Here is a 13,303-nt window from a genome sequence, read left to right as displayed (position 1 = left end):
TCATAAAAGTAAATGTACTAATAAAATGAATCTCTTAAGTAAATGTAATAACAAAAATGAATCTCCTAAGCACATTGCCAGGCACTTAGCAAATGCTTGATTCAAGACAGATATTGTTATTTCTTTCATGAAATCCACTAAAAAACATATTTCTATATAACTAAAGTTTTATAAAAATAGAATGTAGTATATTTTTCCCTTCACATTTTTTTCTATAGTGGCTTACATTTTTATTCAAAATCTTTACATAGAAGTTAATATTCACATAAAGAAGAGTTATCAGCAATCTGGTGTTTGACATATAGATATCTTAATGATAGTGAATATCTGCCATTTATTTCAGTTGCTACGTGTTTATAATTAAATACATTTTGAATTAGATTTTCAAGCCTCAAGCTGGTATTAATTGCTAATCATTTCATGCATTTGTTTAGATAGAATCAATTCTTGAAAAGTGCAGTTGAAATTCAAGGAGCAGATAGATCCTTATCTATTAAAGAAAAGTGGATCATGCTTCTTTGTTATCTTAGTTACCATAAAAGTAAAAAATTCCTAGCAAGATGTCTGCCTTTGGAGGAGGCAAATGAAGAATGTGAGAAGGAGAGCACCTGGGTAAGAGGTACAGAACTTGTGACACTTTATGTGAATATGGAAATTAGACCTTTAGCTTTATATCAAGCATTTAATATTCTCATACAACTCCCAATTTCTCATTATGAGAAAAAAGAAATTCAGAATCTGGAGCATTGGTTCTTAATATTGGCAGCATTTTAGAATTATTTAGGAAACTTTAAAAACTGCTGATTTTGTATGTCCTGTCTCTGGAGATTCTGATTTAATTCACATGAGGTGTGGCCTGGGCACTAGGCTTGCTACAAGCTCCTTGAGTGATTCTTAAATGCATTAAAGTTTGAGAACCACTGACCTAAAGAAAAGGGAATAAGGCCGAGTTCAAGTAAATACTACAAAGCTTCTTCCCCAGTACCAGTTTGGAATAAGAAAAGAAGTAGTAAAATATGGTGATTCCCATGTGAGTAGCTAACTTTAGTTTACATAGTATGTTTCTTGATGATATAACTTGACACCTTTCATCAAAAAAGTTGTGACAAATTTTCTAAAAAGCTTATTTAGCTCACTCAGATTTTTCCTTTTCTAAATTAACCTGTTCCAAAACATATTAGTCTCCAGTGTGACTATAATTTGGGCAATTTAAAGAAAAATGTTTTCTGTCATAAGTAGTGGACACCAGAAGGGAAATTATGATATTCAAATTATAACTTCATCTCTACAATAAGACAGCATAGCTAATCTTTCACCTTTAAAAAATTCAAATATTCTTGACAACATACTAAATAATATAGTATGAAGTGGATCTACTTATATTTCTTTCCTGATGTCAGAAAAAATTGTCTATTTTACAAGTGATATTCATGGTAAAAATTCCAAATATATGGGAATCATTACAATTCTTGTTCTCCACACCTCTGATTTCTGTATTAAAGTCCATTAAAAAGCACGAAGGTGATGTATAGTGTGCCCTCAAAGCTTTCAGAGTGAATAATATCCAGCTTTTCTGGTGCTTAACACACTGTCTAGTGATAATAGTAATGATGAATTTCCATGCAGACTCCCTCAGATATTAGGAAAATTGTTTCCCTTAACTCACATTAGATGCTCAAGTTTTACATCAGTTGGCTGTCTCTGAGAAATACCCCTTAAGAGCCAAAAATATTACTTCACTTAGGCAACTGTAGGTATTTTTCAAACAAACACCATGACTGGGAATTGCAAATAAAAAGTAAAATAAATAAATGTGCTCCTTGTAGGTCTGGGCTTTATGTTAGGCAGGGAAATACTAACACGGTTTAAACTAGAGCTGTATCTCAATTTTATGAGCACCTGATTTTGTAGCCACAGTAAAGTGTTTGAGAGATTTGTACCCACACTACTTACAAAAATATTCCATACTCTGAGCTTGCCAATAGAGTCTTTATTTGAATAGTTCAGACTAAAGTTGGGATGGATAAAAGAAGTAGAATAATGCCAACATAAAGAACACCAAAATAATTGCAATGTGTTCAATATATCTAATGAGTAGTAGCTCAATTTTGTTATTTTACTCAGGGAGATACAAAACACACAAAGATCCTTTATGGTCACCCATCTTATAATCTATGTCATTTCATTTCACCTCTGCTGAAATGACCTTAGTGCATTCTTAACATTTTGACATACAAAATACTACCATAAGGATGTCATTCTTCCTCTTTATTCACAATCATCTTGTATGCCACTGTTAGATTTTAAATCATATACATTATTCATCTCACCTATTTAATTAAAAATACTTTTATTAAACATTAAGTTCTATACACTATATGAAATATATAGAATATAATGGTGGGAAATAAATGACAGTTTTACTGCCTTCAATGTCTTTATAGTCTCAACATAAAAACTTGGTTAAAAAAGAAAGTACTACAAACTTAATTTCAGAACTCTGTTACTGCTCATTGGAACCATTTATTTTAATATTGCCCAGTTACAGTTTTCAGTTAGGAAATGTGAAAACTAATATTATTTCCAATAGGATTAACGAGAGCATTAAGAAGATAACTTTTGGAAAGTATCTGGCATATTGGAGTTCTCTAAAGGTGGCATTTGACTATGATGTACGCTTTCAAGTACTCCTATTTTCTACTGGATAAAGTCATATAAGACCATGTCAGCAATACATTTTTCACACAGGACTTTATCATTTCCCTATAAATATCTTCAATTTTAGTCTGGCCTAATGTCCATCATCTTAAATATACTTGTACATTTTTTCATTTTTAGTTTTGTTTATGTTATCTTCCCACAGTATAACTGTTTCCATCTTCTGTGAGATTCTTCTCCATAACTTGATGTAAACTGTGTTCTTTCTTTGATCTGAAAGTCTGTATAATTACTTCTCTGTACCCGTTCCTTCTCAAATCATATACTTTGATAATGTCATGATGGATCCTGCTACACTATCCAAATACTAACCTATTCTAGAGCAGAAACAAGGACCTCTCTGCACTGCACCTCTTTTACTACTGTATATATGGAAGGAATTATGAGGTATCTGTTGATTGACCCATTACACACAAAATAATGATTAAAATAAAATAGTGAATCTGCTTTGTAACCTGATGTGATATGGTACAGAGTGAAGAAAAACGTACTAGGTTGCACAATAAAAAATGCATTGAAGTTGAAATGAACGGTCTGGTTCTAGAGGTCTATGTCTATTTTTAATAACATGACATCGTCTAGATGTTTGCCCCTCCAAATCTCATGTTGGAATGTAATCCTCGATATTGTAGGTGAGGCAGGGAGGGAGGTGTTTGGGTCATAAGAGTGAATCCCTCATGAATGACCTGGTGCTGTCCTCATGATACTGAGTGAATTCTCATGAAATCTAGTTGTTTAAAAGTGTGTGGCACCTCGCCACTCTCCCTCTTGCTCCTGCTTTTCCTATGTAACATGCTGGCTCCCTGTGGCCTTCTGCATGATTGTAAGCTTCCTGAAGCCTCACCAGAAGCAGATCTCAGCACCATGCTACTTATAAAGCCTGCAGAACTATGAGCCAATTAAACCTTTTTTTCTTTATAATTTACCCAGCCTCAGGTATTTCTTTATAGTAATAAAATGGCCTAACACAGAATATTGGTACTCAGGGGTGGGACATTGCTATAAAGATACCAGAAAATGTGGAAGTGGCTTTGGAAGTGGGTAATGGGAAGAGGTTTGAAGAGTTTGGAGGGGTCAGAAGAAGACAGGAAGATAAGGGAAAGTTTGGAACTTCTTAGAGACTTGTTGAATGGTTGTAAGCAAAATGTTCATAGAAATATGGACAGTGAAGTCCAGGCTGATGAGGTTTCAGATGGAAAAAAGAAAGTTATTGGAAACTAGAGTAAAGATCACCCATGTTACACCTTAGCAAAGAGCTTGGCACATGGTGTTTATGCTCTAGGGATCTATGGAAGTTTGAATTTAAGAATGATGTCCTACAGTATCTGGTGGAAGAAATTTCTAAGAAATGTGTTCAAGATACGGCTTGGCTGCTTCTAACAGCCTATGACCAAATACAGGAGCAAATACATGACCTAAATTTGGAACATCTATTTAAAAGGGACACGATATCAGTTTGGAAAATTTGCAGCCTGGCAGTATGGTAGAGAAAAAGTCTAAACAGGCTGTGGAGCAACCACTTGTTAAAGAGATTAATATGATTAAAAGTGCTAATATCCAAGACAACAGCAAAAAGGCCTCAAAGACATTTCAGAAATCTTCTAGGTTTTCCCTGACATCACAGGCCCAGAGGCCTAGGAGGAAAGAATGGTTTCAAGGTCTAGGTCCATGGCACCAATGACCTGTGCCACCTTGGGAGGATGCTCTTCACATCTTGACTGCTACAGCTACAGCTGTGGCTCGAAGGCCCCAGGTACGGCTCAGGCTGACACTGGAGGGCACACCCATAAGGCTTAGTGGCTTTCATGTGATATTAAGCTTGTGGGTGCAGAGAATGCAAAAATGAAGGAGGCTTGGTGGCTTCTACTTAGATTTCAGAGGATGTGTGAGATAGCCTGGGTGCCCAGGCAGACTCTTGCTGCAGCTGTAGAGCCCTCACAGATAATCTCTACTAGGGCAATGACTAGAGAAAATATGGGTTGGCATTGCCACACAGAGTCCCCACTGGGGCACTGCCTAGTGGAGTTGTGAGAAGGAGGCTGTGGCCCAAGTTAGAATGGTAGATATACCAGCAGCTTGCACCCTGCACCTCAAAAAGCCACAGACACTTAATTCCAACCTGTGAAGACAGCTGTGGGGGCTACAGCCTACAAAGCCACAGGGGCTGAGCTGTCCAAGACCTTGGGAGCCCACCCCTTGCAGCAATGTGCTCTAGATATGGGCCATGGAGTCAAAAGAGATTGTTTTGGAACTTTAACATTTAGTGATATTCCTGCTAGGTTTCAAACTTGCATGGAGCCTATTGCCCGTTTCTTTTGGCCAATTTCTTCCCTTTGGAATGGTAATGTTTACCCAAGGCCTGAACTACCATTGTATCTTGGGAGTACATAACTTGTTTTAATTTCGCAGGCTTATAGGTAAACGGAAGTGTGTCTCAGGTGTAACTTAGGACCTTAGACTTGATGCTGGAATGGGTTAAGACTTTTGGGGACTATTGGCAGGGGATGATTATATTTTTCAATGTGAAGAGGACATAATATTTGGGGGCCAGCAGTGGAATAATATAGTTTGCCTGTTGGTTCTTCTGCCCAAATCTCATGTTGAAATGTAATTCCCAGTGGTGGAGGTGGGGCCTGGGAGGAGTGGGGCCTGGAAGGAGATGGGTCATGTGGGCAGACTACTCCTGAATTTCTTGGTGCTGTCCTTATGATAGTGAGTTTGTTCTTGTGAGATCTGGTTGTTTGAAAGTGCGTGGCACCTCCCCACTCTTTCTCTCCTACTCCTCCTCTCACCATGCTGGCTTTCTGTGGCCTTCTGCCATGATTGTACGCTTCCTGAGGCCTCACCAGAAGCAGATGCCAGCACCATGTTTCCTATATAGCCTTCAGAACCATGAGCCAATTAAAACTTTTTTTGTTTATAAATTACGCAGTCTCAGGTGTTTCTTTATAGCAATGCAAGAATGGCCTAATACAAAAAACAACAAAGAAATGTAAAATAAGGCATAGTTGAAGAGAAGGGATCATTAATGATGCTTTGGAGAAGATAATCATGTTGTGTGTTCCTTTCTTGGAACATTTGTATACCTGCCAAAGTACAGTGATATGAATATGTTTCATATGGACATGTCAAACTTCTTAATGACAAAGGACTTGTTTTCTTTTTCCCTTACATCTTTTATTCTCTTTCCCCTTCTCTCAACAATACACACTCTTCCTTTCTGTCTGCCTGTTATATAGTAAAGTATCTGGCATGTGACAGTTGTTCAGTCAGCTCAAGAATTAAGTAGCTAATGATTGAGGAGTACATGAGAAGAATAAAAATTTTTTTTTTCTTTTTTTTTTTTTCTTTTTAGAGTCTCACTCTGTCACCCAGGCTGGAGTGCAGTGGCATGATCTTGGCTCACTACAACCTCCACCTCTTGGGTTCAAGCGATTCTGGTGCCTCAGTCCCCCAAATAGCTGGGAGTACAGGCATAGTGATGCCCGGCTTTTTTTGTATTTTTAGTAGAGATTGGGTTTCACCACGTTGGCCAGGCTGGTCTTGAACTCCTGACCTAAGTGATTGTCCTGCCTCGACCTCCTAAAATGCTGGGATTACAGGCGTGAGCCACCACACCCAGCCAAATCTTTCTAGACTGAAACATTAAAACCCAAACCACTGTTATTCTGATCCTCATTACAAATGTTAATTTCAAGCTAAGAAGTTTGCCTGAAACTCTCATGTGGGTGTTATTTTCATTACAGATATTGAACTTTTAATTTTTCTCTCAAATTCCAGAAGAACTTTCCTCATGTCTTTTTAACTTGCTTGTTGACAAGGTGCAATGCTTGTCATTATACCTAATAGATTATTTGGGATATCTTATTTTTACTTACCTCATTTGACTTCTTATTTTGAAAGACTTCTAAAACTAAAAAGAATCCTTTGCTATCTGTAAAATGAGACGTGAAAAGTGCTCCTTCAGTTCAAGCATCAAATCCCATGCTCTGTCTGTAACCAATAAACTGCTAAACACACTAACCCCACCAAGATGTTAAGCATTTACAGGTCTGTTAAGTATTTTGGAACAAAAATATTTGTTATGTTATTTTAAAAGTAGTGGCAGTATCCACAGGTCTTCTAAGCTTGCCTCTTCCAGTGTGATACCACTTCCTATGAGCCAGAGATAGGGCTACTTGGTCTATAGTATTCTCAATGGCATTGGATCCAAGGTAGAGCCTCCATCCCAAAATTGGGACAAAAGAAGAAAGCATCTACTTCTGTGCTGCATTTGCCTGGAATGAAATCTTACCAATAAATTGCTGGGGACAGTATGAGAAATGGTGGCACCTTGATCATACTAGTAGAAAGCCATCCTACTGAGAGCTGGAGAGAGAGAAAACCCTGCGTTCTTCACCACACCAGACTGGAGTACAGTTTCTGTATTGCTGAGTTGGGAGCACAAAGAAAGTAGGTCTCAATTTACATACTACAGATTCTCACTGTTCTTACCAAGTTTTACCTGATTTTCTTGTATGGATGTTTCTTCATTTGCTGCATGCACATAAGACCATTTCCAGAGACTTTAAAATGTTTGTTTTTGTTGTTTTGTTATTTTTAATTTCTACTAGTTTCACTGGGAAGTATGTCCATGGAGGTCCTCATGCTGTCACGGTGGAAGTGAAAGCCTTGAATCTAAATATGAAATTAAAGGTAACAATTACAGATGGTTATTTTAAAAGTATTTTCTATAGAAATTACTGTAATCATAGGGCAATAAAATTGAATCTCTGCATGATACTTTATGTGAAGAATAAGATTAATTCCTACTATGAAATGAAGAAAAGGTGCTGAGATTTTAAACATCTGAGCTGCATTTTTAATAATTTCTCCTTCTAAATCAATGTCTTTTACCATTCATAAAAGCAATTAAAAATTTTCACTTTACTAAATTAAGTTACCACATTATTTCCAAAATTTAAAAAAAGACATTTTTAAGTTTACAATGTAAATTATAAATCAATTCACCTTTTAAGACTGGTTTGTCAAGGAGCTCCAAGCAAGGAAATTTATTGAAAAATAAGAGAAAAGAGCATTCTGTATACTCATGGCCTGGAGAAACTTAACTGCTTTGATTGAACAATTTAAGAAACATAAAATCATACAAATGATGTTACTTTAGGTGATCTAATATAACTTCCAAATTTTAAAAGATGAGAATACTGTTTTCAAGTATGTGAAATTGTGGGTTGTTATATACAAATCTACAAATATGTTAGTAACAGAATGTTAATATGTTAATATATAAATGTTCTTCATTAGCAGAATGAAGGACAAAAACCACATAATAAAGGGCACATATGAAAAACCCACAGGTAACATTATAATCAACAGTGGAAAACTGAAAGTTTTTCCTCAAGACCAGGAAGAAGACAAGCATTCCCACTTTCACCATTTCTATTCGCTATAGTACCAAAAGTTTAACCAAAGCAATTAGGCAAAAGAAAGAAATAAAAGGTATCTATATTAGAAAAAAGTTTTATTGTCTGTGTTAGCTGATGACATAATCACCCTAAAGAGTCCATCAGAAAATAGTAAGAATAAGCAAATTCAGTAAATTTCAGCATATAAAGTCATAGAAAAATCGGTAGCATTTCTATACACTATCAGTGAACTATCAAAAAATAAATCCAGAAAAAAATCTCATTTACAATAAAAAAATGTAAAAATGAATTTTAAGTGGAAGTAAAATATCTATACACTGAAGTTTATAAAACATTGATAAAAGATACTGAAGACACAACTAAATAGAGATCGCCTATGTTCATGAATTAGAATATTGCTAAAATTTTCATACTACCCAAAGCAATTCCTGTTAAAATTCTAACTTGTTTAGAACCACAAAAGACTCCAAATAGCCAAAGCAATCTTGAGAAAAAAAATAAACTGAAGGCATCACACTACCCGATTTCAAAATAAACATAAATATATAATAACCAAGACACCATTGTACAGTCATAAAGAAAAACTAGTAGACTAGTGGAAGAGAATGGAGAACCCAGAAATAAATTCATCTATTTATAATCAATTAGTTTTTGACAAGATGCCAAGGACACACAATAAAGAAGACATAGTTTCTTTAACAAATGGTGTTGAGAAAACTGGACATCCTCATCCAAAATACAGTTATTATAAAACTGTAATACTGCTAATAGAAAACAAAGAAAAAGCTTCATGATATTGATCTGGGCAATCATTTTTTGGCTATGACCCAAAAAGCACAAGTGGCAGAAACAAACAGAAAAGACAAACGTGATTATATGAAATAAGACGCTTTTGCACAGAAAAAGATACAATCAACAGAGTGAAGAGACAAGCTACAAAACCAGAGAAAATATTTTTAAAGCATACATCTGACAAGGACTTAATATAAATTATGTGAGAAACTCAAACAACTCAACAGCAAGAAAACAAATAAAACAGTTAAAAAATGGGCAAAGGACCTGAATAGACATTTCTCAAAAGAAGGCCTACAAATGACCAACAGGTAGATTTAAAAATTCTCAATATCACCAATCATCAGAGAAATGAAAATGAAAACCACAATGAGATACCTTAAACTTGTTACAATGGCTGTTATCAAAAAGACAAAAGATAAGTGTTGACAAGGATTGGAGAAAAGGAAATATTGGCATGCTGTTGGCGTGTATGTAAATTAGTACAGCCATTATGGAAAACAGTATGGCAACTCCTCAAAAATTTAAAATAGAACTACCATATGATTCAGCCAACTCCACTACGTGGTACATATGCAAAGGAAATAAAGCCTGTATATTGAAGAGATATCTGCATTCCCATTTCATTCAGGCATTATTCACTATAGTCAATGTAATAATTGATCAAAAGATTAATAAATAAGAAAATGTTATATATATACATACATACACACACAGTGGAATACTCTTCAGCTTTAAAACAGAAGTCTATCCCGTGATTTGTAACATGGATCTGGAGAAAATTAAGTGAATAAGCCAGGCACAGAAAGACAAATACCGTGTGATCTCACTTTTATGTAGAATCTAAAAAAGTGAAACTAACAGAAGCAAAGAGTAGAATGTTGGTTACCAAAGGCGGGCAGATGAAGTAGTGTGTGGGTTGAAGAGATGTTGCTCAAAGGACACAAAATTTCACTTAGATGGGAGGTATAAGTTCAAGAGATCTACTGTACAGCATGACGAGTATAATTAATAACATACTATATTCTTGAAAATCAGTTAAAAAATATATTTTAAGTGTTCTTGCTACAAAAATGATACATATGTGAGTTACTGTGTTAATTAGCTTTATGTAGCCATTCTGCAATGTATATATTTGAAAGCATCATGTTGTACATGATAAATGCAATTTTGTCAATTAAAAAATAAATCAACTAAGAATCATGCAGCCTGTCAGATTGCATATAAAATGACACACAATAGTCACGTCGAAACTCCCAATTCTGAGATAGCAATCTTGCTCTCATGTATTCTCATCATTCTTATTTCATATGTAAATTAAACACTTTGTCTCACACATTTGCTCATATTACCTAAGTATAGCAGATCTTTACTATTTCTTTACATAGCTTTTTAAAAAATTATTTGAGTGACTTAATGTATTAGTCAGCTCTGGCTGCCTTAACAAAGTACCGTAGACTTGGTGGCTTAAACAACAGAATGAATTTTCTTTCTTTTTTAATTTTCTTTATTATTATTATACTTTAAGTTTTAGGGTACATGTGCAAAATGTGCAGGTTCGTTCCCCTTCCTGTGTCCATGTGTTCTCATTGTTCAATTCCCACCTATGAGTGAGAACATGCGGGTGTTTGTTTTTTTGTCCTTGTGATAATTTACTGAGAAGGACGATTTCCAGTTTCATCCATGTCCCTACAAAGGACATGAACTCATCATTTTTTATGGCTGCATAGTATTCCATGGTGTATATGTGCCACATTTTCTTAATCCAGTCTATCGTTGTTGGACATTTGGGTTGGTTCCAAGTCTTTTTTACTGTGAATAGTGCCACGATAAACATACGTGTGCATGTGTCTTTATAGCAGCATGATTTATAGTCCTTTGGGTATATACCCAGTAATGGGATGGCTGGGTCAAATGGTATTTCTAGTTCTAGATCCCTGAGGAATCGCCACACTGACTTCCACAATGGTTGAACTAGTTTACAGTCCCACCAACAGTGTAAAAATTGTTCCTATTTCTCCACATCCTCTCCAGCACCTGTTGTTGCCTGGCTTTTTAATGATGGCCATTCTAACTGGTGTGAGATGGTATCTCATTGTGGTTTTGATTTGCATTTCTCTGATGGCCGGTGATGATGAGCATTTTTTCATGTGTTTTTTGGCTGCATAAATGTCTTCTTTTGAGAAGTGTCTGTTCATGTCCTTTGCCCACTTTTTGATGGGGTTGTTTTTTTCTTGTAAATTTGTTTGAGATCATTGTAGATTCTGGGTATTAGCCCTTTGTCAGATGAGTATGTTGTGAAAATTTTCTCCCATTTTGTAGGTTGCCTATTCACTCTGATGGTAGTTTCTTTTGCTGTGCAGAAACTCTTTAGTTTAATTAGATCCGATTTGTCAATTTTGGCTTTTGTTGCCATTGCTTTTGGTGTTTTAGACATGAAGTCCTTGCCCATGCCTATGTCCTGAATGGTAATGCCTAGGTTTTCTTCCAGGGTTTTTATGGTTTTAGGTCTAACATGTAACTCTTTAATCTATCTTGAATTAATTTTTGTATAAGGTGTAAGGAAGGGATCCAGTTGCAGCTTTCTACATATGGCTAGCCAGTTTTCCCAGCACCATTTATTAAATAGGGAATCCTTTCCCCATTGCTTGTTTTTGTCAGGTTTGTCAAAGATCAGATAGTTGTAGATATGTGGCATTATTTCTCAGGGCTCTGTTCTGTTCCATTGATCTATATCTCTATTTTGGTACCAGTAGCATGCTGTTTTGGTTACTGTAGCCTTGTAGTATAGTTTGAAGTCAGGTAGCGTGATGCCTCCAGCTTTGTTCTTTTGGCTTAGGATTGACTTGGCGATGCGGGCTCTTTTTCGGTTCCATATGAACTTTAAAGTAGTTTTTTCCAATTCTGTGAAGAAAGTCATTGGTAGCTTGATGGGGATGGCATTTCATCTATAAGTTACCTTGGGCAGTATGGCCATTTTCACGATACTGATTCTTCCAACCCATGAGCGTGGAATGTTCTTCCATTTGTTTGTATCCTCTTTTATTTCATTGAGCAGTGGTTTGTAGTTCTCCTTGAAGAGGTCCTTCACATCCCTTGTGAGTTGGATTCCTAGGTATTTTATTCTCTTTGAAGCAATTGTGAATGGGAGTTCACTCATGATTGGGCTCTCTGTTTGTTATTGGTGCATAAAAATGCTTGTGATTTTTGTACATTGATTTTGTATCCTGAGACTTTGCTGAAGTTGCTTATCAGCTTAAGGAGATTTTGGGCTGAGACGATGGGGTTTTCCAGATATACCATCATGTTGTCTGCAAACAGGGACAGTTTGAATTCCTCTTTTCCTAATAGAATATCCTTTATTTCCTTCTCCTGCCTGATTGCCCTGGCCAGAACTTCCAACACTACGTTGAATAGGAGTGGTGAGAGAGGGCATCCCGGTCTTGTGCCAGTTTTCAAAGGGAATGCTTCCAGTTTTGCCCATTCAGTATGATATTGGCTGTGGGTTTGTCATAGATAGCTCTTACTATTTTCAGATATGTCCCATCAATACCTAATTTATTGAGAGTTTTTAGCATGAAGCGTTGTTGAATTTTGTCAAAGGCCTTTTCTGCATCTATTGAGATAATCATGTGGTTTTTGTCTTTGATTCTGTTTATATGCTGGATTACATTTATTGATTTGCATATGTTGAACCAGCCTTGCATCCCAGGGATGAAGCCCACTTGATCATGGTGGATAAGCTTTTTGATGTGCTGCTGGATTCAGTTTGCCAGTATTTTATTGAGGATTTTTGCATCAATGTTCATCAAGGATATTGGTCTGAAATTCTCTTTTTTGGTTGTGTCTCTGCCCAGCTTTGGTATCAGGATGATCATGGCCTCATACAATGTGTTAGGGAGGATTCCCTCTTTTTCTATGGATTGGAATAGTTTCAGAAGGAATGGTACCAGTTCCTCCTTGTACCTCTGGTAGAATTTGGCTGTGAATCCATCTGGTCCTGGACTCTTTTTGGTTGGTAAGCTATTGATTATTGCCACAATTTCAGAGCCTGTTATTGGTCTATTCAGAGATTCAACTTCTTCCTGGTTTGGTCTTGGGAGGATGTGTGTCCAGGAATTTATCCATTTCTTCTAGATTTTCTAGTTTATTTGCATAAAGGTGTTTGTAGTATTCTCTGATGTAGTTTGTATTTCTGTGGGCTCAGTGGTGATATCTCCTTCAACATTTTTTATTGTGTCTATTTGATTCTTCTCTCTTGTTTTCTTTATTAGTCTTGCTAGTGGTCTATCAATTTTGTTGATCTTTTCAAAAAACCAGCTCCTGGATTCATTGATGTTTTGAAGGGTTTTTTGTGTCTCTAGTTC

General features: G+C 36.1%; 2 long non-coding RNA genes across 3 annotated transcripts in view; both read left to right on the top strand.

Moving 5' to 3' along the window:
• The window catches only part of LOC134732376 (uncharacterized), a 1,392,928-nt gene that overhangs the window by 1,017,488 nt on the left and 362,137 nt on the right, over positions 1 to 13,303 (top strand). The window lies entirely within an intron of this gene.
• Positions 1 to 13,303, top strand: part of LOC134732373 (uncharacterized) — a 212,000-nt gene that overhangs the window by 48,065 nt on the left and 150,632 nt on the right. Inside the window, exon 2 of one of the 2 annotated variants that reach the window (XR_010115472.1) lies at positions 7,332 to 7,413. The exons of the other annotated variant lie outside the window; for it this stretch is intronic. This is a non-coding gene — a long non-coding RNA (uncharacterized lncRNA). The remainder of the gene's footprint in view (positions 1 to 7,331; positions 7,414 to 13,303) is intronic. 2 annotated transcript variants of the gene reach the window in all.

Source organism: Symphalangus syndactylus, chromosome 14 (assembly GCF_028878055.3).
Source record: "Symphalangus syndactylus isolate Jambi chromosome 14, NHGRI_mSymSyn1-v2.1_pri, whole genome shotgun sequence".
Classification (NCBI taxonomy): Eukaryota; Metazoa; Chordata; class Mammalia; order Primates; family Hylobatidae; genus Symphalangus; species Symphalangus syndactylus.
The sequence above is the reverse complement of the archived record's forward strand: the minus strand, read 5'-3'. Positions and strand labels throughout refer to the sequence as shown.